The following is a 14,551-nucleotide window of genomic DNA, read 5'->3' on the forward strand; positions in this document are numbered from 1 at the left end:
AATAAATCTTCAATGCATCCGAAGTTCTTTGATATTCCAGTGCAACAATAATCCCCTAGTGGTTTTACTAGGATAATTTTATTATTCCTTTCTTCTCAAAGATGATTTGAAAAGCAAATTATAATTATTATATAATTCGGCATTACAATTAAAACAAAACTTCTGAAATATAACAACATTTTGATGTTGTAAATTGTTTCACATTAAGATCAAAATAAGAAGAAAGTCAAAACAGTATCTAAGGGCTTGGGCCTTCTTATTTTAATGAATAATTTCCAAGCCCTAGGTTGCAGATACACTTCATATTTTTTCATATAAGCATGCATGAACTTTTCTGTTGTTACATCTTTGTACTCAAAACCTTTAACTTGGCACAAAGTGTACTAGCTTTTGATGTTTCTCTTTAAGGACACACTGCATCCTTGGTGTTTAGGATTTGCCGTTCTAATTTCAACCCTAACATCAGAAATTCTGTGCAATGTAGGGTAACTTGGGCCCAGCAAAAATAGGACTATTGTGCAAAGATGTAAAAATGCCACTCTGCCCCTCCTTTAAAAACAAACGTTATCAAGAGGTTTCTCTGCTTGGCCATACTCCTTACCATATTCTGACTGAGTCAGAAATCCTGTGAGGACTATTCAGGGAAGTCACTGAGATGAGATGCTCCTGACAGCTTATGGTTTGCTGGATTGCAAAACACATCCCGAGGTGAAATATTCACTTCACAGCAACCATCTCTCATTACTTGCATTGGTGAAACGCTCAGTTCAAGTTTGCAGAGACTGTTTTCCTAGTTAAAATCATTTTGCTGTGAGTCAAGACCAAAAAAATTACTATAGTTCCTGATTTAGAGCAACTTAAGATATTCTTAAATAGTTTTTCAAGTTCTTTCTCCTTTTATTTCCCAAGGAAATTTGATTTCTAGAAGAATGTGATACGGTTTCCCTACAAAGCAAATTTCTAAGCCATGAATTTGAATTTAGAAAAAATCTGAAGCTATGAATTTTGTACTAGAAACAATGTTGTATATATATCCTGTACACATCTATAATCTTTGCACCATTTTCATAAGAGTATATGTAGCTTATTCAAGTAAAATACTGAGGAGTGAAAGAAAAATGCCTAAAGAGTTGGTGTATTTTGAGCTGAGTGGATGTGCAGTAGCATCTTTACAGAGGAAAGATCTTCCCAAGTTGCCTTACCTTCAACCTATCCTTGTTTCTTTGCAAGTTTTGTTTTAGGTCAGACAGATGTTTTATGAAATTACTCTTTGGCTGGTGAAGTCAGCACGACTCTGAAGCAGCTGAGGGGGGAAGTGCTAATTTTGGCTTCTTGTGCAGAGCTGAAGGTTGTGCAGGGGGTGTTCTCAACGTGGTGCTGTTGTAGTCAGCTTCTGTGAATCTACAAGTCCCTTGGCACCACACATTCGAGTGTTTTTACTCATATATCAATGTACAGATGGTCAAGTCGTGGAGAGGTGTTACAGAGGGAATTAAAAGAAGGCTTTTTATTAGCCCACATGTAATTTTTTTTTCTTCACATTAAAGCTATTAATGTGCTGTATCATAATACCAGTGAAACCTTTATAGACTGTTTGGTACTTGCTCTTTTCTTCCCTGAAATCTCTTAAAGAATTTTTACTATAAAAGAATCAAAATTAGCAGTAAGTGTGTCCTTTGCTATGTCTCAGGCTACTCCAAGGTGCACAGATGTTGATGAAGCAGCTGGTAAAACAGGATGCAATCTTCAGAGGTCACATTCACTTTTGGAAGTTTTGGGTTGATCTTTCTTGTCTTGTGACTCTGTCTTGCTTGCCAAAATCAAACTGAAGGTGCAGTGCAGATTTAAATGGAAAGAGAACATGCCTTTAAAATGAGTTAATGGTAAAAGCTGACATTTAATGTCCCAACCCCCGTGTTAATGACACTTTCTAGTAAAGGCTAGAAAGCCTTGATGATGGACTGCTTAAACAGCTATGTGCAGAGCAAAATATTGTGTGCTGTGCACTTGAAGAGGGATCAAAAACCTGCATTTTTTAATGCAGTTCAGGTTGCCATTTTTCCTCTGAGAGAATGGACCCGTTCTCCTGAAGGATTAGCCCAGGTTTAAGGCTTTGAGCTCTGTGTTTCTGTGCTCAGGTAGCCATTCTCCCAGCACTGTGGTTCTCATTGCGAAGTTGATCTAGATGACATCAGGTTTTGATTTTTGGTGGGGGAAGAAATAGCAAGGGAAGAGCAAAAGGAACAACTTGATTTTGATGCTAAGACCAGAGAGACTGTAAAGATGGGAGTGAGGAAAGCAAACACGCTTTTCTTTCTTTGCTGTTGGTTACAGAAAAAAGCTGTCTTGATTTTGGGGGTTTTTTTGTTTGTTTGGTTGGGTTTTTTGGTTTTTGGTTTTGGTCTTTATTTTGTTTGGTTTTGTTTTTTTCTCCTGGCTTTCAGTTAATGACTTAGGTAAACCTCAGTCTCAATGTCGTGCCTAGCTAAAATACTTGGAATAACTGTGGGATAACCAGATCTAAAACATGTCTTAAGAGAGCAATGGAAGGCATTAGGAAATAAATAATCTAGAAGTGGGAATGAAAAATGTTAATTCTGGGATGCTGGGGTAATGACAGCAGGCAAGTTATAAAATGAACTGAAAAATCTTTTGTATTTTAGACTTGTTTCATTGAGTACTTGGAATTTGATCACTGGCTGAAGAATGCACTGGTTTCTCTTTTGGGTAGATGATTTGCAGTATAAGACCATGTGTGATGAATGATGGTCAGAGGTGGAGGGAGGACTAGGTCAAAGGATAATCAATGACAGGAATGAAGAAAAGGACAAAACCAACAAGCATAACTATTGAAAGGATATGATGCTATAAGCTTGGATCTAAGGCATTACTTTGCTAAGTTCTATTAATATTTATTTTGTTAAGCACACAATAAACACCATTTGTAGGAACCATTCTCATTATGGTAAAGGATCTATTTTTCATTCCTTAATAAGATTAGTTCTGTTTCCTCTCCTTTTCTCTATTGCTGTGCTTTGATTCTGGCGTTTTTGCACTTGAAACGACTTCAGTTAAAGGGCAACGAAGGATTTTTTAACCTTTCTAAAGATCATGACAGTGTCCCACAATTAATTTTAGTAACTAATAATAATATTGCATGTATCCAGTGGAAATGAAAAGGTTGCATTGTGATTTTTGTGTAGCATGAGGTGATGTTGAAAACAGCAGTTGGAATACAGTTTGCAAAAGCAAAACTGTATCTTAGAACTGTCAAACAATATAGAATTCCTTAAATATCTTTATCCTGTATAAAGTTAAGGTGTGGTATTCAGTGAAGTTAGTGGAAATTGGAGGGATTTGCTACTGTACAATCTCGTGCCTATTGCAATTAGAAGAATAATGAGATTTTAGTAAATCAAAACGTAGTTTTCATTCAGTTTGGACTTGGATATGTAAATTACTCATGTTGAAAAAAAAATGGATTAGAGATTGTAAATGTTTAGAAGCTGAAGTATATTCCCTGCTTTGGCTATAAATAAGGAATATCATACACAAAATGAATTATTCTGAACGCCCGTTGGAGGCCTTCGGAGTTAACCTTACAGGGCTCATGGTATCAAAACTGGGAGGAACTATCCTGTATCTTTTCTCTTAATTATTGTTCGTTAGAACTTTTATTATTATGGATTACTCAAATAATCCACAGGAATAATAGAATAGGCATGATGATAGGATGATATGGCAGTATTTTTTTTGATAATTATTCTATTATGCTCCATGACTTGAGAAAGGAAAATATTTAAATTATCAATCATATTCTTGAACTAAATCTTGATATCAGTACGGAAGGCTACACATGATTTCAAATGTATGACCTTTGACTGTATGTTTAAAATACGTTAATTATAAGTACATAAAAATATTCCAAAGACAATAACCATGGTAATTGTAGTTAATGAATTCAGTCTTTTGGAGTGGATAAATTAAGCAAGCAGAGAAAAACTAATGAGGAAGCATTCACAGAATGCAGAAATTGTGCCTAATGCGATGTAAACAATTATAGGCCCTATCCTTTATCTACTTTATAATGTTAAATAAGGCAAAAAGTTAAACCCAAGCATGTTAATAGAGCACAAAATTCATCTAATTAAATATTCTGAAGATAAATTATAAGGTGGGTTCAGTGGCACTCAAACTGGCACCAAGCAAACTAATAACAAGGCCAAAACCTCTGGGGAGAGTAGTGAAAGGTCCCAAGGTTTTTTGTGGAGAGTTACAATGAAAAGTGTGTTTACAAACTTAAGTCTCATGTTGGCAGCTGCTCTAATTCTCTAGACTCCATCCATTTCCCCAGTGCAGTGTTTTGGTGGACACATGGTTATCATCTAAATAATCTTGGACTTCCTCCTAATTGTTCTGACTTTTTTTTCTGTGTGAGAGAGACAATTCTGGGCCAGGCATTGTTCCCCTTGCTCTGGTTTTCATGGCTCTGCTCTAGTACTTTTATGTGGTGTCCACTATACTCAGAAGATCAGGGAAATGTCTTCTTTTTGGCAGTATTTCCTAAATTGAATGTCTATCATATATTGGTCAGGCAGACCTGGAATTTTTAAGACAGGATAACCCACTTGGTTTGCCTAGTAGCTTGGAAGATAATAAACGTGATGAACAAATCTCCAGTAACTCTAAATGGAGTTACCTGGATATACTAACTCTAAATGGAGTTACCTGGATATACTGAGATGAGAACAAGTCTGAGGAGTTCAAGAAGAGACTGTAAGAAAAGCTCTTGAATGTTGACCTCTTAGATGTTGATGTGAAATGAGGAGACAGGGGAAGGAGGCAGCTCTTAGGAACAGAATTATTCCTTTTTTCCTCTATATGCCTGTTTAAGTACTGCCTTCCCTTAGGGGGATAACTCAAGCAAACACCTGTTGGATGCCATTGTGTTTTCATGGATGATTTAAGGATCGCTGCCCATTTCTAGTGATCCTGTTTGGAAGTGATTTAAAATGTGCAGTAGTGTAGGCGGAAAGTCAAGCTAGAGCTGCTGTGACAGTGCTTCCATCATCTGTCAGCATCCTGAGTGTTGTGAGCTAAACCTGAAATTTGATTTGAACTGCCTGATATCTGCCAAGGGGCAGGATATCATTGCTAGAGAGAAATCCTCTCATCTTCCGTGACTACATCCCCAGTCAGATGTAAGAACAGTTTGGTATCCAGAGGTGAATGGCACTGGACCTTTACAAGGCACAGAAATCATCCATATCCCCATCCTTTTAAGGAAAAGGATTCTGAGCAGAGGGCCCTTTGACTCTGCAGCAGAAACTGTTTGGAAAAACTTGCTTTAATAATAAGATTCTGACTGAAGAGTTTTGCAGAGGATGGTTTGCTTATGGAAATGGTCAAGTGGTTGTTCTGGTATTTGGACAGCAGGTTACAAAAAGAGGAAAACTAATGAAAAGTTCAGAAGCCAAAGCTGGAGAGAGGTTCAGAGTAACCCAAAATTGCCATCCAAGATTCTGGGGAGGAGGGTTGTAATCTTTCTGAAATATTACTCTGCATGTACTCCTTAACTAATACATTGGGTGTGTTAGACCAAACCAGACAATTAATTTTTAACACAGAAGGACTTTGAGGACAACTCTGACACCCAGAGGAAAGAAAAGGCTTTATGGAAAGTTTCCATCTTCGAATCACTGCTAAAGTAGAAGTGCTGTTTTGTTAGTGGAAAATATCAGTGAAATTTAAAATAATGGTGTATTCCTGAGAGGTGTCACTACAGTAAATCCCCTTTGTGGAATAGTTAAGTCACAATTGAAATTTGGTGCTGTGCAGTAGTCCATTGTTCTGGTACTTAAACTCTTTAGGGAACAGTCCCCATGAGGGGTAATGATTTGCTGGTGGCCAAGAAATGTATTTTCTGTATGATCCAGGTGGAGAAGTAAAGGAAGAAATGCTGTGAAATAGACACATTTTTTGTACACCTGAAAAGAGACTTGTATGTGATATGCAGGCAGATATCAGCTTTAAATTCGATGTAGTCAATGTTAATGGTATTAACATACAGATCTTTATCAGCAGAGGTGTTTACAGGCTTCTTCTATTTTCCTGTCCATTTGCTTCAGTGTAGCAGTGTGAGATCAAAGCCCAAGGCTTTGCAGACTGGCTCCTCATTTGTGCCCCTGGGTGTGTGATCATTATTTGATACAGGAAACAGGCAGACCTGAGAAATAGTGAGAATTCCAGCACAGGCGCTCCTGCTGCATGTGCTGATACATCCGTTGTATGGGATGGAGACTGCCCACTTGGTTTGAGGATTTGCTTCCAAGCACCTTATTTCTCTGAGATGGTGTTATTTTCTATGTATATGTGCCTCTATGGCTATAGCTGCAAAGAGTTTAGTCTGAATAGTATTCATAGGTTTGATTGTTTCCTGCTCTCTCTGACTTTGTGGTGCACAAGTCAACCTAAATGTCTCAATAATGAATTATTGCTGGGTAATTAATCAGCTTCCCCTGCTTTAGACAGTTGCCTCCTAGAACTTACCATAATTCACCTCCATCAGCCAAGACATACAGACATTAATTGCCTCATAATATTGTCAGGAAGATGTCAGGTAGTACTGACAGGGTGTGAGTGCATCTCATTGATCTAAGCAAAATTTGTTAGTGTTTTGCCCCTAATCTCATTCTACACATTTATCTTGCCAGTGCCATGAGCTGGACTGAGGACACATCATCAGGGTGCAGTCAGGAGCAGTCTGTCCAAATGAACAGTGATTTCAGATTTGCAATGGGAAGTGAGTAATTCCCCAGCAGGTAAGTCACAAAACCAGTTACTGACAGCTGGGATAGTGGAAATTCTCCTTGCAGTGGCCTTGTTTTAAGCACCAAGATGAAAATATAATGCATGCTTAGAAGGTGCAAACAATGTCTACTCTCATTTCATACAGTGAAATTTGCTCAGCTTCATCTTGGAGCACTGGAGATATTTTAGTATTTCAAAGTGTATCAAACTATTTGCCCAGTATTTGGAAAAGCTACTCAGATTTAATGGAAATGTTTCTATTTCAGACCCAAACCACTTTGATATTTGTTAATTTTATTAGTGTATTGAAGTTCATTGACACTGGAAAAAGTGATCCTGTTCCTTCAATTAATAATACCACAGTAATTGCCTTTTTATTAATCTTTATTTGGATGCCTCCCTGTCCCTATGGAACAATGGGTTTGAAGATGCAGTGAGGTAGAACACTGGAAGGAAAAAGCCAGGCTAAATATTCCTTGAAATAAATAGGCCTCTTTTCCTTGACTTCAAAGAAAAAAAAAAACCTAATTAAATACATTTGAGGGGAAGAGGAAAAAAAATGAGAACCTTTGATTTGAACACACTTTGGAGCAGAGCATGGAGAGATAGGAGAATGATCTCTGTGAGATGAATAAGTTGCCTCTCCTGCTGCATTTGTTTTGGGGGTGGGTGACTCATTTCTTGAGGATTCTGTTTTTAAAAGTTGGATTTGACTTGGTTGATATTCCTTTCAGCATCTAGATTTTCTATTTGGGCATGTATTTTCCACGTTGACTTTAATGATCATAGTGTCAAAAAGTCAATATGCTGTTGTAGAAGTAAGAAGTTTTCCTGAGTACTTGATTCCAGGGAGGAGAAACAGAAGAAAATAAGTAAATACTGTTGCAGTTTGTCTATTTAAAAGCTCTATTTAATATATTTTTTACCGTGTTGATTGCTGAGTTTAATCAGAGTCCGAATAGATTTCAAACCTTCTCTCCAGTTTTAGGAAGCTTGGAGATGGCAATTTCAAGATTACCTTATCTTGTTGGCGTGGTTTCTTTCTAGGAAGGCTAAATGGTACATCAGAATCTACTTTGTTGTTCCAGAAGCATCAGTACTTCATGGTATTGTGGAAAAGTTCAAGTCATTACCGTGCCAACCCGTCACAGTTAATTTTTTGGCAAAATGAATCCATAACGACACATGGCTTCAATCGATTTCTTATGCAGATTCTGCAGTAGATGTGCAGATCTGTTGATTAGCTCAGCCTGTTGGAAGTGTGGGGTCTGCCCCATTTGTTGTCCTTGGGGACAATCATGGCTGGGTTATTTCTGTGGGCCTCTCAGCTCACAAGGAAATGCCCTTCAGCTCTTACCCTGACTCAGATCAGCATGAGGAACATCATGACATTATAGTTATTTTTTTTAAAATGTTTTTCATGTATTTGTCAACTTGTACTGGTGCTGCATAAATTCATTAGGAGTCTTTATGGAGTACTGAGCACGGTTGTGGTAAATGAGTTTTGCAGGTGTGGATTGGTGGAATTGCAGTTTGCCCTGCAGTGTGTTTTAGTCTCCTTTGTGAGTGTTTCCCCACCCCTCACCAGGCTGTAATATGTATAAGTGCCTAAGTGAGCAGTTATTTACCTGTGGCAAGTCTGTTGTACCTAAACTCAGGAAACTGTACACCTCCTGGTCCTATTTACCTTGATCTTATTCCATAAAATATTCCTGCTGATAATCTGTGCAGCTCAGAGGCACTGAAAGATGATCTGCAAAAAGAGGGAATACTTGCTCTGAACTCTATGGAGGCCCTCTGTAGTAGTTTGAAGGCAAAACAAATGAGAGGCTCCAAGTCAGAGATACAATTTAATAGGAAAAAAGAAAAAAGGAAAGAAAGTAAAATAAAATCGATGCAATAATACAAAAGACCACTGACAGAGTCAGAATACAACCTGAGCGTAGTGATGGAAGCAGTCCAGATGAGGTGGTCTTCCTGAAGCAGTGATCCTGTAGAAAGGTCTGGTAGCTCGGGTCCTCTGGGAATCCAGTGGGTAAGCGCCCCTCTGGTGTTCAGAGTCTCAGCTTATATCCAGGCTGGAATGCTTGGTTTCTCCCTCTGGGCGGAGCATCCCACAATGGGATGGTGAGTCATGTGATAAGGCCTGATGGGCCCATTAACAGGAGGTAGTCCAGGAGGGGGTTATCTGTGAGCTGTGTAGCAAAGGTGCTGATGGCCCATTAACAGAAGATAAGCCAGAGTGGAGGAGGCAGGGAGCACTGCCTCACCTGGTTTCAACAGTTCATGAAGATGGTGATAGAATATACTTCAACCCAGGACACCCTCAGGAGTCATTCTGATTGATGTCTAGGGATTTCACAAGGATTTGACATGCTTGATCTTGAGCTTGTAATTAATTGTCAGAGTTGCTATCAGCTTTAGAAATGGGTTTCTACTAACTGGCCAAAAAAAGCAATATTGGGCTTTGAAACTGTTGCCGTTTATGTGTGAAATCAATTGCACCAAGTGCATGTTGTTTTCATGAGTAACAAAAAGGATCCTGTTCTGTAATGTCATCGCATTTGTTAGAAAATGTTAGCACCTCTCATTTCACAAGGCTTTTTTTTTTTTTTTTTTTTTGTATACGGCAAGGATGCATTAAATTTAGTCATGTGCAGAAAGAAATCTGCAACTGGATACTCCTTGTAAAGGCTCTAGATATGTGTGATTTCTCTGTATTTTAACATTTATTTGAATACAATAGATGAAGCTGGTCAGATGATGAAAGGGCTCTTTGGCTATTGAAAGTCCTCTTGCCACCGCATCTCTCCTACTGTCAGTGTATGCCTGCTAGTTAATAATAGCTTGAAACTGGTATAGTTTCAAGCTATTTTTTCGCCATTTCCCTCTTGGTTGCAATAAAAAGAACAGGTTCTATTAGGGGAGCCTTTCTTCCTGCAAGTAAATCGATGTTTAGTGAAGAGAAAATGCATGGCAGTGGTGGAAACTTAGCAGAGCTTCCTGCTCCTGCTGCACTGCTCATCATCCCATTTATCCATGGGGAAGCAGGGCAGTGTCTCTCTTTAGGATATCATGACCTGACTCGGGGAGATTTACCTGGTGGTCCCACCCCAGAATGGTCCATAGGAAGCCTGGCAGGCTGCCAATTTCTTGCTTAGACCGAGGAATCTAAGGGGCTACAACCAGGAGAATATGTTCTGCCTGTGTTACGTGATAGACATGAGCAATGTGTTATCACAGAGATGTGACATGGACCTTGTTAGGCCCAGCAGATGTTTTAGTCCTGGCTCTCCTACTCTGAATGTGAGAGCTGGAAACATGCTGGTAGTGTAGTGCACATCCTCAGAGGATGGAAGGTAATTTGACAGCTCACTTTAACCCTCTTCAATAATGTTGACTCTTCTGGCATCGATTTGTTGAGAATGTGGCTTCTCATGTGGAAAACTGAGACTTTTTGTAGTAAAAATAAGGATTTCTTTTCCTGATTTGGTTTTCTTTTTTTTCCTGGCTTAGGTTAGAAGAGAGAAATATTTGAATGTAGCATTAACGTGTTTAATTTCTAAGCTTTATTTGGAGACTTTGAAATAGTGAAAATACGTAAGCATTATTGAAGGAATAAAGTGTTCTTGTTTGATGCATTCGACTGTTCTTTTCTTTCTGAAAATCTGTGTTTTTAGAGATACCAGGCAGTACTTTTTCCTTTAGCAGTACCAGAGTCCTGCTGTCTGTCTCAAGAGAAGCCAAAAAAGGTCAGATAAGAACTGTTTAGATAAGATAGGTGGCATTTCTGTCAGTTCTCAATAGCCGGTGAATCAGATGAGGAGCTGCACAAAACTGAAAACAAACAAGTAATGTTGCTCTGTCCCTGTCCCCCAAGTCCAAAAAATCCTCTCAATGCCCTCAAGCTGCTGTCTTAGTGAAGGGAATCTTTTCTCTTGAGTGCAAATTTAGAAAATGTTTTGTTGTACTGGTTATGTTAATTAAAGCGATGTTTGTTTTACAAGACAGCGATTCAGAGGGCTGTCCTGCTCTGCATAATTACCTGTCACAGCAAAGAGAATATATTAAGATGGGAAACTGAGATTGGTGTAAAATTCTGTCTTATCTGCAAGGTATATCAGCAGTGTATTTCATAGAGCTTGATTGTATCCAAGATTCCAGGGGGCTCCTGGTGTCAGGTGAGAATCTTTCTTTATGGAAAGCACTTGCTCTTTTCCTATTGTTATTGGTGAGCTAAAAATACTATTTTTTGTTGCTTCTTGTAGCAAACCAAGTGCGAAATGTGAGCTGTAACAGCACTGCCTAAGCCTCTCTGGCAGCCTCATGCAGTAGCCTGCTTTTAATATTGGTTGGTAAGATGACAGCACTTTGCTGCCAGTCTGTGAGGTATCCATGTAACGTGGGTTATCTTTGCTCAGGTGCCTGGAGACTTGTTCTTACAAGAGATACAAACAATGCATTTGAGAATTGGGCACATCTGGGACATTTTATCTTGCTCTTGGAGAAAAAGATCAAATGCTCCACAGCCTGTTTCTCTTAAATAGCAGAAAATCCCAGCATGGATTGAAGATTTGACCCCCATTAAAATACATCAGATCTAACATAGCTGTGTGGTTTTAGCTGTGTACATAAATACATAACTGCAGATGAATATTTAAGCACTCCTAGTGTAAATAGAAATACGCAGATGCACATGCTAGGCATACTCATGCATGCCTACAGCTGCAGAGAAAATGTACAGCAGGCAAAGGACTTTCGGATACAATGAAATGAATGGCTTTATTAAGATCTTAGTTCCTCATTAAAAAATACTGAGAAGTAGAACTTGTATGAAAGACTAAAGCTGGGATTTCAAATTAATGTGTATGATAGTCAATATGAACTCAATTCTGAAATGTAAGAGTGTCTATGGAGATCTGTTGAACTGTGTTCATATATATCACTGTTTCTTCTTGTCCCAAGTTTTTTTTTTTTTAATTTGGGTTTGCCATTGTGCAGTTTTAGGAAGGTTAATATTTAGTGCAATTTAGAAGTCCTAAAGAAAGCAATTGTTTTAATACAAGACATTTCTCCCATTGTTTTAAGAGGAAAAAATGATCGTGTGTCAATGGTATGGACTCTTATTCTCCTGCTTCAGTATTCAATTATTTTGATTCTTCTAAATTTTCAGCATCATGTGCATATGAAATTGGCCTCTTAAGTGATAGATATTTTTTGAAGGTTTGCTCAATTGTGCTTTCAGATTTTTCATTCACCTTCTGTTGGCTTGGCTGGGTCTGCATACACAAGTGCATGAACTGAACTATCATTAGCAAGTGGTGGTTCAGTTTTTCCTCTTCTACTCTTTGTGGCCTCTAAGTTTTTCTTGTCTGCTGTCTTTGCAAACCAGTTTTTCTGCAGGGTCACTTTAAATCACTCGGTGTAACAAACCTGAGTATGACAAATGTGTGCATTAGGGAATGTGTCTTGCTTGTTGTGGCCATCAAAATAGGTTTCACATGGTAGAAATTTGATAGTATATCTACAGTTCTCAAATCTTGCTTTTGCCAGTGTCCTTGAGTTCAGTTTTTTAACAGTCACGATGAGCTACTGACTAGCTGGCATTGAAAAAATTTGACTTTATCCTCAGGGGCCACTGTAGGCTTTGTTCTGATAAATACTTGTCCAAACATCCCCATTATTTTTTCTTCAAGACAGAAAAATGTGACACAGGGTGCTGTGCCTGTTATCTCCCACCTAGACTTGTTTGGTTGTGTTTTTTTGGTTGTTTGTTTTTGTTTTTTTTCTTTGAGAGAAACTTCAACCTTTTTATTCATTGGCCTGGTAAATACTTTATCAATGTATTAAGGTCCTTTAATTAGTGTGGATTTTTTTTAAAGCTTAAAATAAAAATCAGGGAAATATTCTAGTTGTATGATTTACATGGTTGGTTCTACTCCAGAAGAAAGCTTAATTGTTGAAATATTTCTGAGTTCCTGTGTTCTGATTTCTTGAGTAGTCTGTGCTAAGTCTTGAGCAGAAACTTGCAGAAGAGCTGCAGGATTGAAGGAGAGCAGAAGTGCCACAAAGTAAAGTTCTCCTGGGAAATCTTATGGAGGTTAAGCAAGTGCAGCAGGATTTGAGCAATGCTGCTTAGTCCATTTGTTCATGTGTGGATGCCAGGGTGGAGGAGACTGGAACTGGGAGCCAAGATCGCTTAGAGGTGTGTCTGTGAGAGAAGCCAACTGCAATCTGCTGGTTTCTGGTGACTTTAGAGGTACCTGTCCAGTGTTAGTCCTGTCTCGTACTGAAGCAAACTATTGATCACCTGGCCAAAAATGTTGTGGCTTTAAAGAACTTCCCCAAACTTTAGGGAATAGTGAGACTGTCATTAAGAAAGAGATATAATTCCAAGCACTTTCTCTTGGTTTTAAATGCTGACTTCATGGGGTTTTTCCCTAAGAGTAGGAGAGCTTCATGTAAGTCTTGAAACTGCTGGTGGTTGATAGGCTTTTATTTATTTAATCAGGGCAGTGCATGTTACAGAACTGACAGCAAAGGGATCAGGACTGGAAATATTTTTTCTAGACATCAACATGCTGCTGTGCTGTTGGGAGAAAGTGGAGATTGCTTTGCCAGCACCATCTGGGAGCCTCTGCTTGGCTGTATGGTAGGCAGACCTTTTGTGAATCAGAGGAGAATTGCCTTTGGAATAAAGCCTCTTGGTGGCAGGTTTTTTTAATCTGCTGCACTGACAGAATTGCTCCATCTTGTCCTCTTAATGCAAGCGAGTGTGCCAAATCTGACTGAAGGGATCTGTATCCAGGAGAGAAGGAAATGGTGATGCCTCTGAAAGGTGCTTGCCTTCTTTTGCGAGACCAAATAAACTTTTGGTGGCTTTGTGGGGCTGCAGTCGGCGCTCTTGGGTTATATATTCTTCTTATATAAATGTAGTACACACTTTAAATTTATTGTTGGAGGAAAGAATAGAAATGTTGGCTGTGACTTGCAGAGGCAAACAGCGTATGCTGTGTGTATAATTGTCAATTTCCTTAAAAATAATGTTTCAGAGTCTGTTGCTCCTCAAGATGGTGGCAGAGATACCGGGGTGCCCCTGGTGGGCTTCAGGGGTGGAGGGATGGATACAGTGTTTGCCTGTGGAAAAGGTGGGGTGGCGAATATATCGAGTTGTATGAAATAGCATTTACAGAACTTGCAAATAAGAGCTTCAACTGTTCAAGCTTCCTGCCCTGAAGTGTTTGTGATTTAGTCTCTCCTCTCTGAAGAGCACTTACGTAGGTTTTTTTTTTTTCCTGTGTGGGGCAAGGTGGAGAAGAAAGAAGCGGGTATGAAGAGAGCAAATTGAACAGCCAATACTGCCAACAACCAGTAACATCTTCAAAGTTTACCTGCAGCTTGTAAATTAAAAATGCCAAGTCTTCCTTGTGCTGAAGTGAAGCACGCAGCCACCAAACATACACCTGGTGACTGCAAGGAGAGATGGCAGACATTTTAACTGGTACCTTTTTCCAGTGGTCTTGAATTAATATACTTCCTTGAATGATCCAGGAGTATTTGTACACAAGTTCTGATGGCCATCTGCAGTTGCTTAAAGTATTTCCAGTGTTTTTCTTTACTGCAGCTCCAAGTTGGTTGGAACCAGTATTCTATCTGCCTTTGGAAAAAATGTAGTAGATTCCAGCAGAAATTAAATTTCTCTATGGAAATACGAGTGAGGAAATTGAGGCTTGAAAACACT

At 38.9% G+C, this 14,551-nt stretch overlaps 1 long non-coding RNA gene across 3 annotated transcripts in view; it reads left to right on the top strand.

Annotated features, from left to right (window-relative positions):
- The window catches only part of LOC136305863 (uncharacterized), a 32,140-nt gene extending 17,805 nt beyond the window's left edge, over positions 1-14,335 (top strand). Inside the window, exons 2-3 of one of the 3 annotated variants that reach the window (XR_010725443.1) lie at positions 6,714-6,821; positions 14,120-14,335. This is a non-coding gene — a long non-coding RNA (uncharacterized lncRNA). Of the gene's footprint in view, positions 1-6,713; positions 6,822-7,792; positions 8,753-14,119 lie in introns of those variants that run through there. The other 2 variants (XR_010725442.1, XR_010725441.1) reach the window with 2 other exon arrangements.
- The last annotated feature ends 216 nt before the right edge of the window (positions 14,336-14,551 follow it).

The sequence above is a fragment of the Chamaea fasciata genome, unplaced genomic scaffold, assembly GCF_029207755.1.
Source record: "Chamaea fasciata isolate MVZ Bird 193981 ecotype frontalis unplaced genomic scaffold, bChaFas1.0.hap1 SCAF_718, whole genome shotgun sequence".
Lineage (NCBI taxonomy): Eukaryota > Metazoa > Chordata > Aves > Passeriformes > Sylviidae > Chamaea > Chamaea fasciata.